Below are 24,967 nucleotides of genomic sequence, written 5' to 3' on the forward strand. Positions count from 1 at the left end.
CTATCAATTGCGAATCCGAGATTCAGACGTGCCCAAGACCGCCTTTGAAGCGAGATATGGTCACTATGAGTTCTCGGTGATGCCGTTTGGGCTCACTAATGCCCCGCGGTATTTATGGATTTAATGAATCAAATCTTTAGACCATATTTGGATCGATTCGTAGTCGTGTTCATTGATGACATCTTGGTCTATTCAAGAAATGAGACCGAATATGCTGAACACTGCGGTTAGTCTTTGCAAATTTTACGGGACAAGCAATTATATGCTAAGTTCAGAAGTGTGAGTTCGGTTAAGAGAGGTAAGCTTCTTGGGTCATGTGGTATCTGCATCGGTATTCGAGTCGACGAATAAAATTTCAGCCATACTAAATTGGAAGCCTCAGAAATATTACCGAGGTTCAAGCTTTTTGGGGCTTGCTTGGTTACTACCGACGATTTGTAAAGGCTTCTCAACGATAGCCACGCCGATGACGGTTACTCCAAAAGGATGTTAAGTTCGAATGGACGGAGAAATGCCAAAAAGCTTCGATCAACTGAAAACTTATTTGACTGAAGCCCCAATTCTAGTGCAACCCGAGTCCGCAAGGAGTTTGTTATCTATAGCGACGCCTCTCTACTTGGGTTAGGTTGCGATTAATGCAAGAAGGTCGAGTTGTGGCCTGCGCGTCGAGGCAATTAAAGCCACATGAGAAAAATTATCCGACTCATGATCTCGAATTGGTCGCCATCGTATTCGCCTTTAAAGATTTGGCGACATTACTTATTTGGTGAAAGGTGCCATGTATACTCGGATCACAAAAGTCTCAAATATTTGATGACCCAAAGAGACTTAAATCTGCGACAAAGACGTTGGCTTGAGCTGTTAAAGGATTATGAACTGATCATTGATTATCACCCGGGAAAGGCGAATGTGGTTGCGGATGCCTTGAGTCGTAAATCGTTATTCACTTTACGAGCGATGAATGTGCACTTGTCCGTCCGATCCGATAAAGTGTGTTAGTGGCTGAATTGAAAGCCAAACCACTATTGACACACCAAATTCGAGAAGCTCGTAAAGTCGACGACGAGTTGGTTGCAAAACGGGTGCGTGTGTTCGAACAAGGACTCGGAGTTTCAAATCGACGATGACGATTGTTTGAGGTTCAAAAGTCGTCTGTGTGTCCCAAGGAATTCGGAACTCATTTCGATAATTCTGAATGAAGCCCATTGTAGCCAAATGGCAATCCACCCGGGGAGTACGAAGATGTACAATGATTTGAAACGTCGATTTTGGTGGCATGGTATGAAGCGAGACATCTCCGACTTTGTTTCAAGATGTTTAATATGTCAACAAGTGAAAGCGGAACATCAGGTGCCTTCAGGATTACTTCAGCCAATCACGATACCCGAGTGGAAATGGGATCGAGTCACAATGGACTTTGTATCCCGACCGCCATTGTCGCAAGTAAGAAGGATGCGGTTTGGGTCGTGGTAGATCGATTGACTAAGTCGGCCCACTTTGTCCCCCGACGCACGGATTTTTCAATGGACAAATTAGCGGAATTGTACGTTTCTCGATTGTGAAATTACACGGGTGCCTATTTCTATCGTGGTCGGATAGAGATCCGAGATTTACCTCGCGGTTTTGGAAAAAGTTGCAAGAAGCTTTGGGTACCAAGTTGCATTTCAAGACCGCCTTTCACCCCAAACCGATGGTCAATCGAGCGGTAATTCGAGATACTTGAGGATATGTTAAGATGTTGCGTCCTCGAGTTTAGTGGTTCATGGGAGCGGTATTTGCCGTTGATTGAATTCGCTTACAACAACAAACTTTCAATCGAGTATTAAGATGGCACCTTACGAGGCTTTGTACGGCGTAAATGCCGTACACCATTGTTTTGGACCGAGCTTGGCGAAAGCAAGATTTTCGGTGGATTTGATTAGGGATGCTGAATGAAAGTGAAAGTAATCCGTGAAAGTTTGAAGATAGCCTTCGATCGTCGAAGTCGACGCGGATATGAAGCGTAAGGATATCGAGTATCGTGGGTGATAAAGTGTTTCTCAAGGTATCGCCTTGGAAAAAGATACTGTGTTCTACCGTAAGGGCAAGTTGAGCCCGAGGTTCATTGGGCCATATGAGATATCGAGCGAGTCGGTCCAGTGGCATATCGCTTGATTTTGCCCCCGAACTCAAAAGGTTCACGATGTCTTCCACGCTTCGATGCTTCGACGTTATAGATCCGATCCATCACACGTGATTAGTCCATCGAAATTGAAATTCAAGCTAATATGAGTTATGAGGAAGAACCAATTCAGATCCTATCACGAGAAGTGAAAGAGTTGCGAAACAAGCGGTTCCGCTAGTGAAAGTGTTATGGCTCAAGCACGGGATAGAAGAAGCTACTTGGGAGACCGAGAACTCTATGAGAGAGCGATATCCGAACCTATTTACCGGTAAGCTTTTTGGGACGAAAATCTCTTGAGTGGGGAGAGTTGTGACACCCGAATGTGACCCTAGTCGGAGAGTGGTTTGGGACCACTAAACCGAGTCACAAGAATAATTAAGTGTTATATTCCGTGCTTATTGTATGTGGAATTGGTATGCGTAAATATTTCGTGTCTCGATTTTTATTAATTAGGTGCTAATTTATAAGAAAGGACTTAGCAAATGAACTTTGAAAGTACGATAGGGAAATATGTGATGACTAATTAAAGCATGCATGCAAAATAATGGACTTGCATGTCAAATTCCCTTTTTACAAGTGATGGCCGCCATGACAAAGAGATATGGGCTAAACATGTCATGAAACATGTTTTGTTGGGCATTAGGAGAAATCATAAACAAATAAGCATGGGTAAGAAAAGAATGAAAAAAAATGTGTGTGAGAGAGTAGCATTCCCCCATTGCCGTGCAACCAAGAAGAGAAAACAAAAAATTTGTTCATCCTTTCTCATCTTTTGGCCGAAAATCATAAGGAGGAAGAAAGGGATTTTTGCTCCATTTTTGGTTTAGAAGAGAACTAGAAGGAGATTTGGCCATACTTGTACCAAGATTAAGGTATGTATGAGGTTGTGTTTGGAGTTTCATGCATGACTTGGTCACTAACTTGATGTGCATGTTAGCCATGGCTCAAATCTTTGTTATGCCATGGAAATGGTATTTGGGCAAAGTTGTTATGGTGATAAAGCCATTGCATGCTAAGTGTGAAGCTTGATGATGATGCATGCAATGATGGATTTTCTACTCATGAGTAAGATTTTGAGTTTTCTTTGTTTTATCATGATTAAAGTTGAAAAGGAGCATGATTGTCATATTTGGCCATGATGCATTCTTGAGCATGATTCATGCTTCTTGCATGTTAGTTAAAATTTGTGTTTTGGATGGCTATGGACACCTTGAAAATTCGCCATGCTCATAAATGCATATATATGATTGCACATTATGTTTGGTTATGAGCTAAGTGATGAATATATTGATTTAGAGAAGAAAATGTGGAAGAATGCTTGTGAAATTGCAAGCACAATTCGCCTAGCACACATATAAGTGCTTGATGCTATATTATAAGTTTTGGGCCACAATGTGCAAAGCATCAATTAGTAGATTGCATGCTGTTTTTGTGAGGTATTAGTGCAAAATTGACCTCAACATGTACATGAATATTCGCCTTGGGTAGCCTATTGAAGGCCTTAGCATTTCCTTGATGCTCAAATAAATTGTATTGAATTGCTTGATGTAGTATAAAATGTGCATGACCATTGTGTATTCAAGCTAAAGAGTGGCCATATGACCATTTAAAATCCTTGTCATATTCGCCATAAGCAAGCACAATGAGGTTTTAATAAATTGAATTTGTTTGAATTAGCTCAAGAGCTAAGAGGGCCACAATTGGACAAGGGAAGGAAAAGGTGATCGAATAGCCGAAAAAGCCGCTCGACAACATCCGAGGTAAGTCCTCAAGAAGTGACCTTACTTGAATTATGTGAGATGAAATATGGATGTGTATGATTATTGATTATGTGTGTATGAGTATTTGAATTCCACCGGGCTAAGTCCCAAGGCGAATATGCTAATGATATTAATTGTGTTTGAGCCTTAGTAACGAAAATGAAATATGTATGTCCAATGATTATTGATGTATGTGTGCATGAGAAATTGAATGATATCCGGCTAAGCCCAAGACAATTATGCTTGAAATTATATCCGGTTAAGACCAAGGCAATTGTGCTAGTGGTTATATCCGGGCTAAGTTCAAGGCATTCGTATGAAGTTATTCTATCCGGCTAAGACCAAGGCATTTGTGCACGTGATTATATCCGGTTATATTCCGAAGAATCTTGGGCTGGAGGTGAGTGTTGGTTGCTGAAATGAATTTAATTAGTACACTCGGAAAGCCCAAAGGATAAGGTACGTTATATGTGCATTGTAAAGTCGACGTGTTTGAGCAACATTCGCTCAATCGACTAATGAATTTCAGTTATTGAATTGATTGATGCTTTGCGAACTTATATAATGATGAAGTATGAAGTAAGAATGTGTATTAATGAAATGATGCATTTGGCTATGTGAATGTATTGCTGTAAATTATAGTTCATTATATTCCTTGAGACTTACTAAGCATAAAAATGCTTACCCCGTTGCTTTGGCTCTTAGTTTTCTAGATTTCGCTCGAGGCAATCGGATTTGGGATCGTTGAAGTCGAAGTCATCCACACTATCAAGCCTCCATTTTGGTATAAATTTTTGGTTGAACTTGAGATGGCATGTATAGGACTACCCCTTGTTTGTTAAATATGTTGTAATGTAAGTATGTACGGCCGTGCGAAAATGGCTCGAAAAGGGAAGCATGAACTTAGACTAATTGTGGGTTGTATGTATATATTTTGTGTCATGATGTGGCTATGGCTTGGAAATGGGAATGTTGGTCATATGATCAGCCATTGGCATGGTTAAAATGATCATATATGAACCTATGTATGGTAAGGCTAGTTGAATCATGGAGACCACCAAATAGGTAAGTCCTATCTTAAAACAGATGCTGCCAGCTGCAGTGGCATGAATGTGAAAAATCACCAAAATTCATAGGAATGGAATTAGATAGTGAATAAGCTATGTAAATGAACCTTGATGAGTCTATTTTCATATGGAAGAAACGAAACGGTCATAGGAGTTACAGGTTAAGAGATATTAAAGCTATTGTGAGACAGGGCCAGAATGGTTTCTGGGTTCCCTGTCGCAACTTTAAAATTCACTATAAATTATCCAAAAAGAATTAGGAGATATACCTTATATGTACAGATTCCATTTTGAGTCTAGTTTCATTACAAACAAACGACACCAGCATTAAAGCCCTGTGCAGAGAGATATTCAAGTTATACCGCGCGAAGGTCAGAGCAGTCGATCCCTGTAACTTGGGTAACTTTAACTAATAAACTGTACCAATTGGCCCGACCAAAAATCCTAGAAATAAATCCATGGATTTATATATGAGTCTAAATTCAGGGAAAATTTACGAAACCAGTTTCCGAGTTTTGAAACTCGAGATATGATTTTTAAGGCGACAGTGACGCAGTTTTCCAGCCTGACTGGAAATGTCAAATTGGTGGGCAAAAACATGTGAACTTGGTTTGTTAACCCTCGGGTCCGACACCGGCGATGGTCTCGGGTTTGGGGTGTTACATCCCAAGTAGCTTATTCTATCCCGTGCTTGAGCCATAACACTTTCACTAGCGGAACCCGCTTGTTTCGCAACTCTTTCACTTCTCGTGATAGGATACGAATCGGTTCTTCCTCATAACTCATATTAGCTTGAATTTCAATTTCTGATGGACTAATCACGTGCAATGGATCAGATCTATAGCGTCGAAGCATCGAAACATGGAAGACGTTGTGAATCCTTTCAAGTTCAGGGGGCAAAATCAAACGATACGCGACTGGACCGACTCGTTCAGATATTTCATATGGCCCGATGAACCTCGGGCTCAATTTTCCCTTACGGCCAAATCTAAGCACCTTCTTCCAAGGTGAAACTTTGAGAAAGACCTTGTCTCCAACCTGATATTCAATATCTTTTCTTTTCAAATCCGCATACGACTTTTGGCGATCCGAAGCAGCTTTCAAACTTTCACGAATTACTCGAACTCTTTGCTCGGCATCCTTAACCAAATCAACCCCGAAGAATTTACCTTCACTAAGTTCAGTCCAGAATAATGGGGTACGGCATTTACGATCAGATAAAGCCTCGTAAGGCGCCATCTTAATACTTGATTGAAAGCTATTGTTGTGCGAATTCAATCAAAGGCAGATACCGTTCCCATGAACCACTAAACTCAAGGATACAACATCTCAACATATCCTCGAGTATTTGAATTATCCGTTCGGATTGACCATCGGTTTGGGGGTGAAAGGCGGTGCTGAAATGCAACTTGGTACCCAAAGCTTCTTGCAACTTTTTCCAAAATCGTGAGGTAAATCTCGGATCTCTATCCGACACGATAGAAATAGGCACCCCGTGTAATCTCACAATCTGAGAAACGTACAATTCCGCTAATTTGTCCATTGAAAATCCAGACGACGGGACAAAGTGGGCCGACTTAGTCAATCGATCTACCACGACCCAAACCGCATCCTTCTTACTTGCTGACAATGGCAGTCCGGATACAAAGTCCATTGTGACTCGATCCCATTTCCACTCGGGTATCGTGATTGGCTGAAGTAATCCTGAAGGCACCTGATGTTCCGCTTTCACTTGTTGACATATTAGACATCTCGAAACAAAGTCGGAGATGTCTCGCTTCATACCATGCCACCAAAACCGACGTTTCAATTCATTGTACATCTTCGTACTCCCGGGTGGATTGCCATTCGGCTACAATGGGCTTCATTCGAATTATCGAAATGAGTTCAATTCTTTGGGACACACAGACGACTTTTGACCTCAAACAATCGTCATCGCCGATTTGAAATTCGAGTCCTGTTCGAACACACTCATCCGCTTTTGCAACCAACAAATCGTCGACTTTCCGAGCTTCACGAATTTGACGTATCAATAATGGTTTGGCTTTCAATTCAGCTACTAACACATTGTCGGGTAGGATAGACAAGTGTACATTCATCGTCATAAGGCAAATAGTGATTTCCGCTTAAGGCATCCGCAACCACATTAGCCCTTCCCGGGTGATAATCAATGACGAGCTCATAATCTTTTAACAACTCGAGCCATCGCTTTGTCGCAGATTTAAGTCTCTTTGGGTCATCAAATATTTGAGACTTTTGTGATCCGAATACACATGGCACTTCTCACCAAATAAGTAATGTCGCCATATCTTTAAGGCGAATACGATGGCGACCAATTCGAGATCATGGGTTGGATAATTTTCTCATGTGGCTTTAATTGCCTCGACGATAGGCCACAACTCGCCCTTCTTGCATCAATACGCAACCCAACCCAAGTAGGGATGCGCCACTATAAATGACAAACTCTTTGCCCGATTCGGGTTGCACTAGAATTGGGGCTTTAGTCAAATAAGCTTTCAGTTGATCGAAACTTTTTCGACATTTCTCCGTCCATTCGAACTTAACATCCTTTTGGAGTAGCCGTCATTGGCGTGGCTATCGTCGAGAAACCTTTACAAATCGTCGGTAATAACCGCAAGCCCCAAAAAGCTCCTAACTTCGGTAACATTCCTTGGTGGTTTCCAATCGACTATGGCTGAAATTTTGTTGGGTCCACCCGACACCGTCATGCGGACACCACGTGCCCCAAAAAGCTAACCTCTTTCAACCAAAATTCACATTTATTGAACTTTATGTATAATCGCTTATCTCGTAAGATTTGCAACACTAGCCTCGGTGTTCAAGATGCTCGGTTTCATCTCTCGAATAGACCAAAATGTCATCGATAAATACAACTACGAACCGATCCAAGTATGGCCTGAAAATTCTATTCATTAAATCCATAAACACCGTAGGGCATTAGTGAGCCCAAACGGCATCACCAAGAATTCAGTAGTGACCGTACCTCGCTCTAAAAGCGGTTTTGGGTATGTCCGATTCTCGGACCCTCAACCGATAGTACCCGACCTCAAATCTATCTTTGAAAACACCGAGGCTCCCTTTAATTGATCAAACAAATCGTCAATTCGTGGCAATGGATATTTATTCTTTATCGTCACTTTATTGAGTTGACGATAGTCGATGCACAACCTCATGGTTCCGTCCTTCTTCTTCACAAACAATACAAAGCGCCCATGGAGAAAAACTCGGTCGAGCGAAACCTCTATCCGTCAATTCTTGCAATTGAACCTTCAATTCCTTTAATTCCATTAATGCCATACGACACGGGCTATTGAAATCGGCGTAGTACCGGTACAACTTCGATGCCGAATTCCACTTCTCGAACCGGTGGCAATCCCGGTAACTCCTCAGGAAAAACATCTGAATACTCACAAACCACTGGTACCGATTCGAGTTTCCTTTCCGTCTCTTTACTTCCAAACACATACGCAAGGTATGTTTCACACCCCTTTTTCACATACCTCCGAGCGGTCATAGAAGATATTATCGCTGGCGCTCCTTTTAAATCAGTAGACTCGACTCGGACTACCTCATTATTTGCACTCCTCAAATCAATGGTTTTCCTTTTGCAGTCCACCACTGCATCATGTACGGTCAGCCAATCCATACCAAGAATAACATCGAATTCATTAAATGGTAGAAGCATCAGATCGGCCGGAAAACAGGATTCTCGAATTGTTAGGGGGCATCTCTTGCACACTTTATCAACGAGCACGTATTGACCCAAAGGGTTTGACACTCGAATTACGAACTCAGTAGACTCAACAGGTAGAGTCTTACTGGATGCTAAGGTTTCACATACATATGAGTGAGTAGAGGGGTCAATCAATGCAATCACAATAGTATCAAAGAGAGTAAAAGTACCAGTGATAACGTCAGGGGAGGATGCCTCCTCTCGTGCGCGGATGGCATATGCTCTAGCAGGAGTACGGGTCTCGGATCGGACAGCCGTGTTAGAGGCTCCTCTCTGATTACCACCCCTACCTCCAGAGATTCTCGAGGGCCTACCTCCACCGTCGCTCCACTAGGTCTTGCACCTTGCGCCTTATTCCTCTCATCTAGCTCGTGCAATCTCTAATGAAGTGGTCCTTGAACCGCATCCATAACAGCCCTATTAAACAGACTTACCCCAACATTCACCTAGGTGTCGTCTTCCACATTGGGGGCATTCTGGTCTCTCTTGACGATTATTGCCCACACTAGCTATCAAGTAGCTCGAGTCCGTCGCTGGTCGGGCTCTAATGGAAATTCCCGATCGTCCTCGACTTCATCTGGTGTCCTCCCCGAACCTCTTTACAGCCGAGAACGGAGCTTTACTCGTCGATCTTTTACGGTAATCTCTTGCTTCAAATTCAGCCTTCTTCTTCTCCTCCCAAGTTCTTCCGCCTTGCGTGCTCGTTCGACTAGTGTCACGAACTCCTTTATCTCCAAAATTCCCACTAGTAACTTTAACTCTTCATTCAATCCTTCTTCAAATCTTTTGCACATCGCAACCTCATCAGCCACACACTCCGAGCATACCGACTAAGTCTTACGAACTCATGTTCGATTCAGATACGATCATCCGCCTTGCTTGAGTTCCAAGAATTCCTTACGCTCGATCGATGAACCGTTGACTAATGTATTTCTTTCAAATTCGGATTGGAAGAAATCCCAAGTAACTCGCTCATTTGGGACTATGGAAATTAAAGTCCTCCACCAATAGTAAGTCGAGTCTCGCAACAAGGATATAGCACACTTAAGACATTCGTCGGGTGTGCATGACATTCATCTAACACTCTAATGGTGTTATCGAGCGTAACTCGGCCTTTTCGGCATCATCAAGAATTATGGCCTTGAACTCCTCGGCCCCACGCTTCCTAATCAAGTCCACAGTGGTTTACTCAGCCTCACAGGATCAGAATCGGAGGCATTGCGGGCTCTTGGGTGGAGTATTTAAATTCGGGAATGGTTGGACAGCCGGGTTGGTTCGGGCATATTGCGCGACCCACTCATTCATCATGGTGAAGAAGGCTTGTTTCGCCCTTCATTTTGATTATTCGCGGATGATCGAGGCTCAACGGCGGTGTCCCTTGCGCAGGAGCAGCCGCTACACTTTCAACGTCATCCGCCAAGGGTCTCTCTACCGGGTTCCATTGCTAATCAAAACAAAAATTCCAACCGTCGAAGTCATCACATTATTAAGCGCTAACAATTTGGCATGTATAGCTAGACTCACACGCTATGGTAGTCCTAGAACCGACTAAACCATAGCTCTGATACCAATAAAATTGTAACACCCTAACTCGTGACCGACGCCGTGTCGGACGCGAGGGGTTAACGAGACAAATCCTCTTAAAGTACCGACCAATTTGGCATTTCTGGACAGGCTGGAAAACTGCGTCACCGTCGCCTTAAAATCATATCTCGAGTTCCAAAACTCGAAACTGGTTTCGTAAATTTTCCTGAATTTAGACTCATATACCCATCCATGGATTTATTTTTAGAATTTTGGTTGGGCCAATTGGTACAGTTTATTAGTTAAAGTCACCCATGTTACAGGGATTGACTGCTCTGACCTCCGCGCGTTACAACTTGATTATCTTTCTGTAAAGGGCTTTAATACTGGTGCCGTTTGTTTCTAATGAAACTAGACTCAAAATGGAATCTGTACATATAAGGCATGACTCCTAATTCTTTCTGGATAATTTATGGTAAATTTTCAAAGTCGCGACAGGGGACCCAGAAATCGTTCTGGCCCTGTCTCACGAGAACTTTAATATTTCCCAGTATACTGCTCATATGGTCGTTTCGTTTCATCCATATAAAATAGATTCATCAAGGTTCAGTTCCATAATTTACTCACTATTTAATTCTACTTCTACTATTTTTAGTGATTTTTCAATCTCATCTCACTGCTGCTGTCCGCAACAGTTACTGCAGTAGACTATGCCAATTTCATGAATTTTTCCTTGGCCTTAATCATCCATCATACATGACACAAATTATGGCCACCTTAACAAAATTTGAGTTTCTAAGACTCGTGGCTATAGGTTCTAGCATCCCACTCGACGACCACATAGGCCATTTTCACATGGCTTAAAGTTTACAACCCACAATTCGACAAAATATAATAGCCTATACATGCCAAATGTTCTTCAACAACAAAAAACAATACCACAAGATTTCAGCCGGTGTGATGACTTCAACGACGGTCCCGATCACGCTAAACAATACGAGTCCGAGAGACCTAAAATGGGTGACAAGAAAACACCGAGTGAGTTTACAACTCAGTAAGTCATAAGCATTCATCAATCCACGATAAAGTTACTACTACATGTACAACAAATGAGGCTAGGTACTCGTCCATATCGAATCTATACCATAATACCTCGGACCTTTCGGTCCAATCTCGCACCAATTCATACATCCACATTTCATATTCTACACAACAAGACAATCAAGCATTTTACACATTAACTCATTTTCCAGCACAACCATACAATTTCAATCATCACATAGATTTAAGGCTTACCAAATTCAACCCCAAGCATGAACGTATTCTCTATTCGTCATGAGCTCGAGGTACTTACCCGATCCGCTGTCCGGATTAGCTCGATAAATGTCGCACACTCAGTGCCAATTGTAATGCAAGAGCATATAGTGAATCCGCACACTTAGTGCTATATGTATTCAACTCGCACACTTAGTGCTATATAATCAAACTCGCACACTTAGTGCTGTACAATTTTAAACCCGCACACTTAGTGCCAATCTTGTCACCGTGTCCATTTATACCCGCACACTTAGTGCCGAGACCAATACCTTATGTATTTTGCTGCCTTTATACATTCAACAATGGCATCATTCCATACACATACATTTCCATTTACACACCAACTCATTTAAACACATTTGCATATATATATTGATCATTTAAATCAACACCAAATATACACTTAATGACTTACCTTGTGTTGGGTAAAACAGTCCAAGTCGGCTACTCGATGACCTTCGTCTTTCCCTTGCTTGATTCTCCTTCTTTAACTCCTTGAGCTTAATCAATAAATCAACTAGTTTAACCCTCTTGCTAAACATTCATAATTCAATTACACATGCATATGTATGTTTGTATATTCGGCAACCATCCTCACTTATTACCCATTTGGTCAACAATCTAAGCCAAGATAAGGCTTCAATATGGTTGCCTCTAACCAAATACATGCACACCAATCTACTTCCTTTGGCCGAATATGCATGTCTATGTGGAGGCCAATTTTACACTTAATACTACACAAAAAAACAGCATACATTTTCCTAATTAACGCATTACATATTGTAGTTCTATACACATCTCTCATTTATTTCATAACCAAACAACATCACAAGCAAATAGACACCTTAAAATAGTATACATGTCATACCAATTCATCATGTGCAAACATATATTCATGTAGGTGCAATGGCGAATTCTCAAGTGGCTTATATCCAAATATACACACATATCCAAAGCTCAAATCTTACTTACCATGCAACATGCATGAATCATACTTATGGATATAACATGGCGAATACCACAACACCATACCGCTTCAATTTGGTCATGGTTAAACAAAGAGCTTAGTATCTCATTCAAAATGCTAAAAGAAAATCTAAGAATCCTCAATCCACCATCACATGAATCATTATCAAGCTTGATATTTAGCATGCAATGGCATTAACACCATATTCACTTTGGCCGAATCTCATTCCCATGACATAACAAAGATTTGGACCATGGGCTAACAAGAACATCAAGCTAGCAACTAAAATATACATGAATCTCATGGCAAAACATCAAACTTACCTTAATCTAGGTACAAGTATGGCCAAACCTCCTCCTAAACCTCTTCCAAACCAACATGAAACAAGAATTCCTTCCTTCCTCCTCGAATTTTCAGCCCAAAGGAAATGAAAATGATGAACAAAAATTCTTCTTTCTTTCTCCACACTCACGGCAACAAGGGCATCCAAGCTCATCTTTCTTTTTTTTTTTCATTTTTTATGCTTATTTTTATTATAATACTTCCTACATAACTCACTAGCCAAACATGTTGGAAACATGTTTTCCTTGCCCATCATGCCCACCTTGGCCGCCACTATAGTCAAATTTGGGGAATTTGACATGCAAGGACAACATTTTCTAGTGTGCATCAATAGACCACTTCCACATTTGCCTATCTCAATTCTAAATTTTCTCACACAAGTCCTTTCTAGTGAAATTCACCTTTATAACACTAAATCAATCATCATAAAATGTCATACATGAGCAGACACATATTATAGGCATCAAAATAAATTTTTAATTATTTTTATGCCTCGGTTTTGTGGTCCCGAAACCACATTCCGACTAGGGTCAATTTTGGGCTGTTACATACATACTAATTTTTCACTTGCTAAATTGGTTGAGTTGTATATTTCTGAAATTGTTAGATTGCACGGGGTGCCAATTTCAATTATTTCGGATAGAGATTCGAGATTTACGTCGTGATTTTTGAAGAAATTGCAAGAAGCTCTGGGTACGAAGTTGAATTTCAGTACAACTTTTCATCCACAAACTGATGGTCAGATTAAGAGAGTAATTCAGATTCTCGAAGATATGCTCAGATGTTGTGTTTTACAGCTTGAAGGAAATTGGGAAAAATATTTGATGCTGGTTGAATTTGCATATAATAACAGCTTTCAATCGAGCATAAAGATGGCACCGTAAGAAGCTTTGTATGGTCACAAATGCCGAACTCCATTGTATTGGTCTGAACTTAGTGAGAAATAGATCCACGGGGTTGATTTAGTTAGAGAAACCGAAGAGAAAGTGAAAGTAATTCGCTACTGTTTGAAAGCAGCTTCAGATCGTCAAAAATCTTACGCGGATTTGAAACGAAAAGATATTGAGTTTTAGATCGTGAAAAAGTGTTTTTGAAAGTATCTTCGTGGAAGAAAATACTTCTGTAATACCCCTAACCCGTATCCGTCGCCGGAATGGGGTTACGACATTACCAAACATAACACAACTCAAAAGAATATTCCTTACATTTCATACTTCGTAACTCAATCCCATAACAAAACTTATCTTTTAAAAACTTAAACATAATCAAACATGTATCAGCAATTAATAAAAACTTATGCATGTGATAGAACATACCATTTCATGATTTGATAAATTCACATATTATGCATATTACTTTAAGCTAAAACAACCACACGGCATAATAGACATATATATATTTATATACACATAAACATGCATTAAACAAGGCCAAAAATATACATCTTTTCTCATATCAAGTTATGTGCATATAACCATATCAATTTAAACCATTTTCAAGCATCAATACATAAACATTTCATGACTATTATAATTATACCTAAACTTTCTTTTATCTCCTCAAATAAGTCATATGAAACCAAATCTAAATACACAATAATTTAAACATAATGCTTATACATACTTACCATCAAAAACTGAATCTAAATAACTAATCCACAAATAAACATGTCATAAGCATATTCCTTTATTTTGACTAGGTATAACCGATTATAATCATGCCTTGAACAAGTTACCATTTATCTCACAAAATAACCAAATCCAAACATATCACCAAAACACAAATCATACCTATCATATGATATGCATACCAAAATAAACTCCAACCATGTCAAATATAACCGAATTTTAACATGAAAATTAAGCCATTAAAGTCATACCAATTCTACAAATTCAATATTAAGTTAAAATTTATCATTGCATAACTGAATAAAAATATCAACTTGTCACTTTAAATATCAAACCATAAACAAACATGTCATATGCATACATATTTAATTTATCTATCATTAGCCAAATATAATTGCACATCATTTACAACCAATGATCAAAAACTTATAATCATTATCCATATTTACTTTATCACATAACTGGTTACCAATACTTCCAATTATAGTCATTTACCTAATACATCCCACTTATATATCAAGCATATCACTCAACAAGAATATCCAACCACAATTTCACATCATACCAAATATACCGTACACATATACTTTGACATAACTTCATCACCATTAGCAAATATATCAACCATGATTCACATATAAATATATAATGGCCGAACCATCAAAAACAAACTTAACGTAATGAATAAGCCATTTTCGCATGGCTCATATTTTCATAACCCAAAATCAAACATAAACATAAGCTAGCCTATACATGCCATAGGTTTAAGTTCAACTTATAAAGTACCGAAAATAGTAAATAGTGTGATAAACTTCGCTGATGATCCTCGAGCTCGTAACTTGATTCTAAAATCAGTAAAACAGAGGCAAACATACACACACAGTAAGCTATCATAGCTTAGTAAGTCATAAGCAAATAAATAACTCAATGACATAATCAACTCAAATTAACCAAGCTAATTCATGCTATTATAATCACATTTAATTTCAAGCTTACAATTTCATATACAACATATACTTTCATATATAAACTTTATCTTGGCCGAATATACATAAAATTTTTATCAAAGTACCATTCAATTTCAAAGCCATAATATCATTATGTAACCGAATATATATACACTCATATGCATATACTCATGAATCAAACTTTAATATCACATACTTATGCATAACATGTGACTGAATATACTTCACAAATACACATATATTTACATTAACATCATGTATAATTTGCATCACATATTTAATAACAAACTTACATTATTTTCAAATAGGTAATCAACTATCACATACCTGATCACTTTAGCTCGATTCACATATTTGATCACAACTTATCATTGCCCGTTGAACCATTCATAATTAAATAGGATACTCGGATAATCACACATATCATACAATGCCAACGTCCCAAACGTGGTCTTACATGTAATCACATATTGAAGCCACTGTCCCAGACAGGGTCTTACACGTAATCACATATCGATGCCAACGTCCCAGACGTGGTCTTACACGAGAACACATATCAATGCCAACATCCTAGATGTCTTCTTACACGAGAACACATATCAAAAATCCTATGTCATGCCATATGTATCCTAGATATTCCTAAGGTTTGTACGGGGCTTTCGGACATCGTAACTCAATCAAATCGAATTCGTTAACATAGCTCCCAAGCTTATTCATATTCGGCTACCACATATATATTTTCACATAGTTCATTTCAACATTAAACTCATATTTATTTAAAATTAACAACATCTACTTGCTTATAAACTTACCTCGGACAACGATAATCGGAACGGGACGACTAATCAACAACTTTGGTTTTCCCCCGATCCAAATCTGATCTCTTTGGTTCTTGATCTAAACATATTCAATTTAAACTCATTCAAACATATTTTCATTAAATTTAGTCCAAAAACACATAAATGGGAAAATTACCATTTTACCCCTGACATTTCACACTTTTTTCAATTTAGTCGAAATTGTAAAAAACACAAAACATGCAAAATTTGCACACACCATGCTTAGGCCGAATGTTACCCATGCTCATACAAGTCCATACATTTCATTTATTTCACATTTTAGTCCCTCAATTTATTATTTTTTCTATTTAGCCCTAATTACTCAAAACCATCAAAAATTCCAATACAAAACATATTAATCCAAAACATATCTTTCATAATTTATCAACTAACATCACAAATTTCAATTATTCATCAATGGAATATCTCAAAATATTCATCAAAATTAGAAATTCAAGCATGGGCTTTGTACATTACGCTACAACGATCTCAAAAACATAAAAATTACCAAAAATCGAGCTAGTTACATACCTTAATCAAGCTCAACAATGGCCGAAACTTAAAAACCTTATTCTTTCTCTTCTCCTTTTAGCATTCAGTCATGGAAAGTAAAAGAAAAACGAATGATATTTTATTATATGTTTTATTGTAATAACATATTTACTATTTTACATATTTAACCTTTATAATAAAATATAAAATCATTATAATATAAGGTCAAAACCGTCCATCATTTATAATTATGGTTTAATTGCAACATAAATACTTCATATTATAAAGACAACAACAATTAGGCACTTTCACATTTAACTACCAATTTAATTTTATTTTACGCGATTAAGCCCTTTTATTAAATCGGCACTCAAATGACAAAATTAAAACAGGAAAATTTTACATATATAATTTCACACATAATAAACACATAAAATATTTTTTTGACTCGAATATGTGGTCCCGAAACCACCATTCCAAATAGGGTCTAAATCAGGTTGTTACAAATTCGTTCTGGTCGCAAAGGCAAATTGAGTCTGCGATTCATCAAGCTGTATGAAATTATTCAAAGAATAGGGCCAGTAGAATATCGTCTATCTCTACCATTAGGCTTGGAAAAGATTCACAATGTGTTTCATGTATCGATGCTACGTCAGTATAGATCTGATCCATCACATGTGATTTCTCCATCTGAGATTGAAATTCAATTTGATATGACATACAATGAAGAACCAGTCAAAATTCTAGCTTGAGAGGTTAAAGAATTGAGAAATAAACGCATAGCTTTAGTGAAATTTTTGTGGCAATGTCACGGTGTTGAGTAGGCTACATGGGAACTCGAGGAAGCTATGAGAAAATAGTCCCCTAACCTACTCACTAGTAAGATTTTTGGGGACGAAAATCCCTAAAAGAAGGAGAGTTGTAACAGCCCATTTTTAGTCAAATCAAAATAGTGATTTTGGGACAAAAAATCCGAGGTCAAAATAATTATTTATTATTATTTTAATATTTACAGTATGATACCATGTTGGTGTGAAAATTTCGTTAAGAAATTTTATCGTTTAATTACTCAATTTGAGAAAAAAGACTAAATCACGTAAAATGCAAAAGTGTTGTTCTATTAGTTAAAGGTGTCAAATAGTTTTCATTTTTAAATACGGTGGCCTTAAATGATAATTAAACCATTTGAAAGATGAGTGGACAATTTTGGACAACCATTTAATGATTTTCAAGTTATATAGCAAAGGTCAAAATAGTAATTAGAAAATAAAGGTTAATTAAATTAAAACAAAACAAAATTTTAAGCCATTCATCTTCTTGATTGCCGAATGTGAAGGAGGAAGAAAGCCATTTTAGGGCAATCATTCGGCTACTTCAAGGATCAATTATCAAAAAAGAGGAATTCAAACTTAGATTGGGGAAAAAGTAAATTAATTGAATAGTCGGTCTGTAACACCCCAAACCCGTGACCGTCACCGGATTTGACCACGAGGTGTTACCGGGCTTACTTCCCTTATTTCTCTCTTGGAAATTATGAATTTCTGTTCCAGGCAGGCTAGCTAACTGCATCACTGTTACCTTAAAAATCATATCTCGAGTTCCCGAACTCGAAAACCAGTTCCGTAAATTTTCCCTGAAACTAGACTCATAATTCCATCTACACATTTTTTTCTAGAATTTTTGGTCAGGCCAATTGGTACAGTTTATTAGTTAAAGTCACCCCTGTTTCAGGGTTCGACTACACTGACCTTTGCGCATTACGACCTGGATATCATCTCGTACAGAGCTCCAATGCTCATAAAGTTTGTTTCTAATGAAACTAGACTCAAAGGGGAATCTATGCATATAAGGCATGAATTCTAATTGTTTCTGGATAATTTATGGTAAATTTTCAAAGTCGGAGCAGGGGATCCAGAAACCGTTCTGGCCCTGTTTCACGAAAACCTGAATATCTCTTAAAATCTGACTCATATGACCGTTTCGTTTCTTCCATATGAAAGTAGATTCATCAAGGTTCAATTTCATAATTTATTCACTATTTAATTCTACTTCTACTATTTTTAGTGAATTTTCAATCTCACCTCACTGCTGCTGGCAGCATCTGTTACTAAAGCAAACAATGACTATTTCATAATTCTTCCATGGCCAACTATAATTCATCATACATAATACAAGCTATGGCCACCTTATCAAAATTAAGGTTTCTAAGACTTGTGACTATAGGTTTTAGAATCACACTCAACCGACCACATAGGCCATTTTCGCATGGCTTAAAGTTTACAACCCAAAATTCAACAAAACAAAATAGCCTATACATGCCAAATGTTCTCCTAGATCGACTAAGGAGACAATACCAAAAGATTGTTCGCCGTGTGATGACTTCGACGACGGTTCCGAGTACACAAGAGACGAGTCCAAGAGACCTAAAATGGGTGACAAGAAAACACCGAGTGAGTTTATAACTCAGTAAGCCATAAGCATTCCACAACCATCCATTAACAAAATTATTACAACATGAAATAATGAACGAGGCTAAGTACTCCATCCATATCGAACTATATCATAGTTCCTTGGACCTTTCGGTTCAATCTCATACCAAGTCATACATCCACATTTCATATTCTATACAATAAGATATTTGAGGCATTTTACACACCAACTCATTTTCACCACAATCATACAATTGCAATCATCACATAGATTTAAAGCTTACCAAGCTCAACCCCGAGCATGAACATATTACCTATTCGTCATGAGCTCAAGGTACTTACCCGATCCGCTGTCCATACTCAACTCGATGGAGACACACCCTCCATATAATTGTTCGATCGGAGATATTTATATATATATATAGAGTACGCACACACGATTGCTTAATACTCGATTTCGCACACTTAGTGCCATGCGATTTAAGCCCGCACACATAGTGCCATACCCTTCGAGCCCGCACACTTAGTGCCATATATTTCCAGCACGCACACTTAGTGCCAATCTCGTCACCGACACACGTATTGTTCAAGACACTTAGTGCCGAAAGCAAACTTTCTACACATTTCACTATTTCTTTTACATTCAACAATTGCCATCACTCCATACACATACAATTTCATTTATATATATATAGCATCCCATTAAACACAATTGCATAGATTTTACAATCATTTAAGCAATATCAAACATATGTGCTTAATGACTTACCTTGTGTTGGGCAAATAATTCTAAGTCGGCTACTCGTTGACCTTCGATTTCCCTTGTTGGACGCCTCCTTTAGGATCTTGAGCTTAAACAAACAAATTAACTCATTCAATCGCTTTGGTACATATGTTGGTATCCACATTCTAATGATCATATAACATACTGAACGACATGGTAAAATTTTTATCTTGCTACCTTATGTTCTTGGCTATTCGCCAATAGCCTTATGCAATTTACTATTCTATCAATAATCCAATCACACATACACATATACATATTCAGATATTAAATAGCCACCCTCACTAACCACCCATTTTAGTTGATTTTATACAATCAAAGGCAATATCATGATTGGGTATACCTAAATAGCCGAATGTGCTAAAATTGATCTAACATCACCTACACACTTGATTAAATGGCCGAATACCCATACTATCAATTATGGCATCATTTTTTTTTATTCTTTCAAACACTTAGTTTTCCTCCCATGAACACTTGGCCGAATTTCTTTTCTCTTCTAGCATAGCTTCACACCTATTTGTAACATCCTATGAATCCACATACATCACATTTCTACATAAATTTCTTTTACTTTTCTTCTACTTCCATTCACAACATCAAAGACACCATACACATATATCATTACTAAGCTTGACACTTAGCATGCAAATGACATCCACACAAACCCACCTTAGCGAAACTTAACTCATCTTCATGCCTCACCACCACAACATCAAGCATCAAACATCAATGATACCAAGAAGACAACACCCATGGCCGAATATCATCCCCATTTCATGGTAAAGGTTTAGACCATGGGTTAGGTGGGATTCAAACTATCAACTAAAAACATGCATGAGTCTCATGGATAACATCAACATACCTTAGTCTAGCAAACTCCCATGGCTGATTTTCTCAAGCTTTCCCCTTTCTTCTTAGTACATTCGGCCAAGCAAGGAGAAAATGAGAGAATGAACACTTTTTTTTTTCTTTTCTTTGTTTTTCTTCATATTCTCTTTTTTTCATTTCTTTATTCTTTCTACATAATCCACTAACTAAACATGTTGGCAACATGTTTCCACTCATAGCATGGCCGGCCATCATGCTTCATTTTGGCTAATTTGACATGCAAGGACAACACTTTCCCACATGTATTAATAGGCCACCTTACATTTGCCTTGCACATTTCTAAATTTTCTCACATAAGTCCTATTTGATAAAAATTCACTTACAATTAACAAAATTCAAACATGTAATTTTCACACATGTATATATGCATATAATGAGCATCAATTATGATGGTTAATTATTATTATGACTCGGTTTAGTGGTCCCGAAACCACTTTCCGACTAGGGTCAACTTAGGGATGTCACAACTCTCCCCCACTTAAGAAATTTTCGTCCCCGAAAAATCTTACCGGTAAATAGGCTCGGGTATCGCTCTTTCATAGAGTCCTCAAGTTCCCAAGTGGCTTCTTCCATTCCGTGTTTATGCCACAACACCTTCACTAACGGGATTTTCCTATTGCGCAACTCTTTTACTTCACGCCTCATAATGCGAACCGGTTCCTCTTCATAGCTCAAATTAGGTGAATCTCAATCTCGGATGGAGCAATTACGTGCGATGGATCAGACCTATATCGTCAAGCATCGAGACATGAAAACGCTAGAATCTTTTCGAGCTCGGGGCAAAATTAATCGATATGCGATCGCCCAACTCGTTCGGATACTTCATATGGCCCGATGAACTCGGACTCAATTTGCCCTTACGACCAAATCTAAGCACCTTCTTCCAAGGTGAAACTTTGAGAAAGACCTTGTCTCCAACCCGATATTCAATATCTTTTCTTTTCAAATCCAGATACGACTTTTGGCGATCCGGCGACTTTCAAACTTTCACGAATCACTCGAACTTTTGCTCGGCATCCTTAACCAAATCAACCTCAAGAATTTACCTTCACTAAGTTCGGTCCGAATAATGGCGGCATTTACGATCGTAGATAAAGCCTCGTAAGGCGCCATCTTAATACTTGATTGAAAGCTATTGTTGTAAGCGAATTCAATCAAAGGCAAATATCTTTCCCATGAACCACTAAACTCAAGGATGCAACATCTCAACATATCCTCCAGATTTGAATTATCCGTTCGGATTGACCATCGGTTTGGGGATGAAAAGTGCTAAAATGCACTTGGTACCCAAAGCCTCTTGCGATTTCTTCCAAAATCGCGATGTAAATCTTGGGTCTCTATCCGACACGATAGAAATAGGCACCCCATGCAATCGAATAATTTGGGAGACGATAATTCGCCAATTTATCAGCGAAAATCCGTGCGGACAGAATAAAATGAGCGAGACTTGGTGGGTCTATCAACAATGACCCAGATCGCATCCTTCTTACTTGCTGACAATGGCCGGATACAAAGTCCATGGTGACTCGATCCCATTCCCACTCGGGTATCGTGATCGGCTGAAGTAATCCCGATGGCACTTGATGCTCCGCTTTCACTTGTTGACATATTAAACATCTCGAAACAAAGTCAGAGATGTCTCGTTTCATACCATGCCACCAAAACCGACGTTTTAGGTCATTGTACATTTTAGTACTACCGGGTGGATTAACATTCGACTATTGTGAGCCTCGCTCAAAATCATCGAAACAAGTTTCAATTCCTTGAATACATAATCGACCCTTGAACGTCAAGCAATCATGGTCGTCAATCTGAAATTCGATTCCTCATTCAAACACATTCGCTCGCTTAGCGACCAATTCGGCGTCGACCTTCCGAGATTCAAGTACTTGATGAATCAATAACGGTTTGGTCTCTAATTCGACTACTAGCACCTCATCGGGTGAAACGGATAGATGAGCATCCATCGCCTCAAAGCAACCAAAGGCCTTGCGACTTAAAGCATCGGCCACCACGTTGGCCTTTCCCGGTGATAATCAATGATGAGTTCATAGTCTTTCAACAACTCAAGCCAACGTCTTTGTCGCAGGTTTAAATCTCTCTGAGTCATCAAATATTTTAGACTCTTATGGTCCGAATAAATGTGACACCTTTCTCCAAACAAGTAATGCCGCCATGTCTTCAAGGCGAACACTAAGGCTGCTAGTTCAAGGTCATGGGTCGGATAGTTTCTCTCATGCGGCTTTAGTTGTCTCGACGCGTAAGCCACAACTCGACCTTCTTGCATCAACACACAACCTAACCCAAGCAAGGATGCGTCACTGTATATGACAAACTCTTTACCGGATTCTGGCTGTACTAGTACCGGGGCCTCGGTTAAACGGGTCTTTAGTCGATCGAAACTTTCTTGACAGCGTTCCGACCACTCGAACTTAACATCTTTTGAAGTAGTTTTGTCATCGGTGCAGCTATCACCGAAAAACCTTTCACAAATCGTCGATAGTATCCGCAAGCCCCAAAAGCTCCTAACTTCAAGAACATTCCTTGGTGGTTTCCAATCGACTATGGTCGAAATTTTGTTTGAGTCCACCGACATCGACGGACACCACGTGCCCCAAAAGCTAACCTCTTTCAACCAAAATTCACATTTATGAACTTTATGATAATCGCTTATCTCGTAAGATTTGCAACACTAGCCTCGTGTGTTCAAGATGTTCGATTTCATCTCTCAAATAGACCAAAATGTCATCGATAAATACAACTACGAACCGATCCAAGTATGGCCTGAAAATTCTATTCATTAAATCCATAAACACCGCAGGGGCATTAGTAAGCCCAAACGGCATCACTAGGAACTCGTAGTGACCATATCTCGTTCTGAAGGCAGTCTTGGGTACGTCCGAATCTCGAATTTGTAATTGATAATAGCCCGATCTCAAATCTATTTTCGAGAACACTGAAGCTCCCTTCAGCTTGATCGAACAAATCGTCAATACGTGTAACGGATATTTGTTCTTTATCGTCGCTTATTAAGTCGACGATAGTCGATGCACGACCTCATGGTTCCATCCTTCTTTTCACAAACAACACCGGCGCACCCCAAGGCGAAAAACTCGGACGAGCAAAACCTCTATCCACCAATTCTTGCAACTGAGCTTTCAACTCCTTTAATTCTATTGGTGCCATATGATACGGAGCTATCGAAATTGGAGTGGTACTAGGTACCAATTCGATGCCAAACTCTATTTCCTGAACAGGTGGCAAACCCGCAATTCTTCAGGAAAACATCCGTATTCACAAACCACCGCACAGATTTGGGTTTCTTTTTCGACTCCTTGTCATCGAGCACATACGCAAGGTACGCTTCGCACCCTTTTCTTACATATTTCGGGCCAACATTGCGATATTACATTGGCAACCCTTTAAGTCCGTAGACTCAACCCGAATTATCTCGTTATTCGCGCACCTCAGATCGATAGTCTTGCTTTTGCAATTTACAACCGCATCGCATGGTCAACCAATCCAACCCAAGAATAACGTCAATTCATCGAACGGCAAAAGCATCAAGTCCGCCGGAAAACAAGAACCTCGAACCACTAGGGACTTTTCTTACACACTTTGTTGACAAGCACGTAATGACCCAAGTGGTTTGACACCAATTACAAACTCAAGAGACTCAATAGGCAAAGTTTTCTTTGGATGCTAAGGTTTCGCATATATAAGAATGAGTAGAACCAGGTCAATCAAAGCAATCACATTAGTATCGAAAAGAGTGAAAGTACCGGTGATAACGTCGGGGAGGATGCCTCCTCTCGTGCGCGGATGGCATATGCTCTAGCAGAGCGCTGGTCTCGGATCGAACAACCGTATCGGTGGCTCCTTTCTCGATTACCACCCCTACCTCCCGAAATCCTCGGGGTCTACCTCTAGTTGTCGCCCCACTAGATCTTGCACCTTGCATCTTATTCTTCTCATCTAGTTCGTGCAATCTCTAATGAAGTGGTCCTTGAACCACATCCGTAATGAGTCAGGTTAATGACT

The sequence above is a fragment of the Gossypium arboreum genome, chromosome 10 (assembly GCF_025698485.1).
Source record: "Gossypium arboreum isolate Shixiya-1 chromosome 10, ASM2569848v2, whole genome shotgun sequence".
NCBI lineage: Eukaryota > Viridiplantae > Streptophyta > Magnoliopsida > Malvales > Malvaceae > Gossypium > Gossypium arboreum.